The sequence below is a fragment of the Acyrthosiphon pisum genome, chromosome X (genome assembly GCF_005508785.2).
Source record: "Acyrthosiphon pisum isolate AL4f chromosome X, pea_aphid_22Mar2018_4r6ur, whole genome shotgun sequence".
Classification (NCBI taxonomy): domain Eukaryota; kingdom Metazoa; phylum Arthropoda; class Insecta; order Hemiptera; family Aphididae; genus Acyrthosiphon; species Acyrthosiphon pisum.
Window position 1 is genome coordinate 122,698,884 of NC_042493.1, and position 4,566 is coordinate 122,703,449.

Consider the following 4,566-nt stretch of genomic DNA (forward strand, 5'->3'; position numbering starts at 1 on the left):
CCTCAACAACTCCCGGCTTTATAACACTAAACGGCCCTTTTCAGGGCCAACACGACACCGACTTCGGCGCTTAACTAAGCTGTCCGACCCGGGTCAGGTTCGTCGTCGGGGTACCGCTTGATTTAAGTCTGTACCGACGACGGCCGGCTCCCCAGCCCAATACTGATTGTTGTATACATATTATATTATTAAACCTATCTCATTGTAAAGTAGGGTCCGGCTGTTGCCCGACCACCACCCAAGCACCACCGATTGCGCCGACTCACTTAAATAAGTCTGGTCGGCGCAAATCGACGCTTTACTGATCCACAATATTGTCGATATAATATATATTTTCTATAGCAATAGATATATTTGATTACCGCTATAAACCATCGTATTTTTATTTGACGATACGGGTTGTCCAATCAGACACCCCGTAACAATGATATCAATTGAAAAATAGAAAAATGATAAAATCTCAAGAGCTGATTACATATTTACTTACGGTAGGTATAGTATACCAAATCAAAGCTCTAAAACTAATTTTGTGCTAATCGTTTTTAATGACTATTATAATAGTTAATTATTAATTATTATCAATATATTAAAATCAAAATACATAATAATAAAAATAGACCACATATTTACTATAACAAAGTACAAAATAAATGTACATTAAAATATATATTATTACGTTTTGATTCTCTCTTGACAAACTATGCAGCTTGTGCTAACGGGACAGAGTTAAATTACATCAAACAATGGTGACATAATATATATTATGACGATAAACAATATATAATAAAGTTTACGAAATAAATAAATATTATAATAAAAGCAAGATAAAAAACAAAAGAAGGCCATAAACAATTCATAAATAATCAAAAGAAGAAAGAGTTGCATAAAATAATAGTTAAGATATTATTTAACCTACAGACTGAAAAAGAATTTACACGCCTTTTAAAAATGTTTACATATTTTAATATCAATTTCCTATTATAATATACATTGATATGGGCGGATTAAAATTTGAAGTTGTGATATGGTACCTATCCCAAATGTTGAGTATGCAGAAGCTTACCTGCTAACTTATGTACTAAGCTCACCGATTTAAAATAAACACCAGTTGGCCACTAAAAATTATACTGTGTACCTAATTATAAACTAATTTATTTATAACTACAGATGCATTAGTCTTTATAATGTAGGGGCTCATAAAAATAATAACGCGGTATAATTAAACAAATTAATATTTTAGTTCGCGGCAACCACGTCAAACAATTAATAACTAACATTATTATTAAAAATAAACAATCAATCAAACATTATAAGCGTTACGATTACAATTACAATATTGCAATTAAAACCAATGGGAAACAATGTGAAAGAGCGGCTGACAAAATGTTGCTAACTAACTATATGATAAAATAATAATAATAATAATAATAATGATAATCGAATTATGATAATAATATATTATTACTACAATAATAATTATAGTTTTAGTTAATAACACACATTTCATCGATCATAAATGCACAATCTGTTAATCTTACCGGTCGACTGAAAAGAAAAATGATATTATGCAGACGTATTCTACCAAACTAAAATAATATGTTTACATTATCCTTTACCACTGTTTGGTCATATTTACACATTATTATACCATTGAACTTTTTTTGAATTTATTAAATAATTATATTATTTCTCGTCGCGTTTGTGTGAATAAATATTCGTCGAATAAATAGTGATAATAACAGAAAAAAATACATTTATAAATTATACATTATAATTTGATACCCGGTACAAGGTATCTATAATATAAAAATGAATCGCAAAATGTGTTGGTAAGCGCATAACTCAACAACGCCTGGACCGATTTGGTTCAAATTTTTTTTAAGATGTTCGTAATTGTCAGGAGAATGTTTTTACGAAATAAAAATTTAGGAAAATCCACCGGAAAAGTAGGAAATCTGGATGTAAAGAATACAACAGTGGCGCAACAGTGTTTTATATATTGTTTGCTATTGGTTTTGTTGATTATTTATTATTATTATTTGTTGATTATTTCTATTATTAATTTTTAAATCTATATGTATAAAAATGGAGGCAAAAATGAATAACGATTCATCAATCGAGAACGGCTGGTCCGATTTGGCTCAATTTTTTTTTTAAGATGTTCGGAACTGCCAGGAGAAGGTTTTTACGAAATAAAATTTTAGGAAAATCCACCGGAAAGGTAGGAAATCTCAAATCTGTATGTGAAAAATACAACAGTGGCGCAACAGTGCATTATATTATATTGGTTGCTACTGGTTAATCGGGCATGTTTGTTGATTTCATATAACATAAAAATGAATCGCAGAATGTGTTGCCAAGCGCAATAATTCTACTGTACGTGTGTCGTGATTGAACTCCACCTAAATGGTTAGACCGAGTTGAATGAATTTTTTTGTATGCGTTTGCGTTTGTTCGTCTGATTTTAGTACGGTTAGGTTAGGATTTTGTATTAATTGATTAAATCAATCCACCATAGGTAGAATACGACAAACTTGGTATAACTTTGATACTTAAGAGTTAAATCATACGCACTAACGTGCATACAGCACGGGGTCCGCGATCTACCGCAGGTAGATTGCCTACATGATAATGTACTGCTGCGAACCAGAATTTTTATTCCCGACAATGGAAAAGTTAAGATTAATTTTGAAACCATACACCGAATATTAAATAACGAATTGAACAAAGTTTGAGTCACATATAGTTATGGTACACCTAACATAATATAATTGGTTACGTCAATTCGATTATTTTAAAAATAAATTGGTACTAATTTTTATAGAGAATAGCTAGTATCAAGTTTTTGGAAATATATTTTTATAAAATTGGAAGTCGTTAGAAAAAAAACATTTTTTTAACAAATAATAAAAGTTTTTTTGTTTTCATCGTCACCATTTTCTTAGTATTTCACTTTTTTGAGTGTTAGTTTACATTTTTGATAAAATATTCCGGAACGGAATAGATTTCTGAAAATTTCCAAGTATAAAAATCGAATTTTGAACTCGTATTATTACAGGCACTTAATACATTTTAAAGTTTTGATGAGCGGAGCGGAGTTTTTCGTTTAGATAATGATAACAGACCAAAAATCTATTTGGATATACATAACAGTTAATTCGACTAAAAAGATATATGAGGGTGGAAATCCAAAACGTATAGGTACTTTTGCCAAGATTGACGAAATCGAGTTGGATATCAATTTAAAAACGGTTATTTTTTATTGTATTGGATCAAAAAAATGTATCGCACATTAATTTAAAAAAATATTTTTTATTTGTCTAAATGGTTTGAGATGTATCTGAAGTTTAAAATGTTGCTCCTATATTGTTGGTGCCTATAATTAAACGTTTTTTTTTTTTTGATTGAAACTATAATAGTTAGGTATGCAACCTATTTTAACAATACCATTATTTATTTATTTCAATTCATAGCACCCGCAGACTGTACTATAATATGTAGTCTTAGGATTCATTTTAAACTAAATAATTTTATTTTTAGTTACCTACCTATTTAAACTAAATTAAACGATCCTGCAAGTACCTGTGGCTCATATAATTGGTAGAAATTGAAATGAAAATCATAAGAAGTGTAAATAAATAAATCGAAAATTTTTTTTTTTTAAATCGGGAAACAATTGTCAATTATTATCGTTGACATTGATCATGGATATAAAAATCATTAAGTTCTAAAATCAATATTATATCGTTATAAACTCATGTCAGAAAAAAACCGTGTATTGATAAGCAAAATTGTTAACGAAATTGAAATCAGCTAATTACGTACAGCAGAGTGGTACCCACTTTTTTTCGTCTCTCAAAAACGTGTCTTTCGAAGATTTTTAATGATGAACGAAATGCCATCAGTTAGTCTCGTGAAAGATGTAAAAAATCCGGATATACGTGTGTCAGATTACAGGGTCATGTTTAGGGCTCTGATTTATAAATGCCATAAAACCCATTCGAAAATGCTCTAAAAAATAGCGAGAAATGCATTTCAATCGCAATAACTCCCTTAAAAATGACTCAAAATTGTTGTTAACACTTTTTGAGCAAGATCAAACGAGTTGACGGAAAAAAAATCGTTTACGATATAACACCGACTGACCAATCAATTAGTTATAATTATTGTTTTTTTGGGTCCCTAATACTCTCTATAGATGAAATGTATGTCATCGGATGTATCAAAATCATCAACAGAACGAAATCGACAGTTAATGGTAAACGATCGGAACGAAATTTCTAGAGCTAATATTATGTATATTGAAATACCAATTGAGTTTAATCGAAAAATGAATGCCTAATATGGCTCGTATAAGAACGCACTAAAAATTAACAAAACTATCTAAAAACGAGTTATAAAAAACGCTCTAAACAAGCAAAAACTGCTAAGAACGTAAAACAACGAAGGGAAAAAGTTTAAGTCTTCAATTCTCTCTGACGTATGAATCGGAATTTGTACTTGAGAGGCGTTGCCTGCTGGGACTTTCCAAAAAAAATAAATAAAGCGTTTCTCATTTAAATCCGC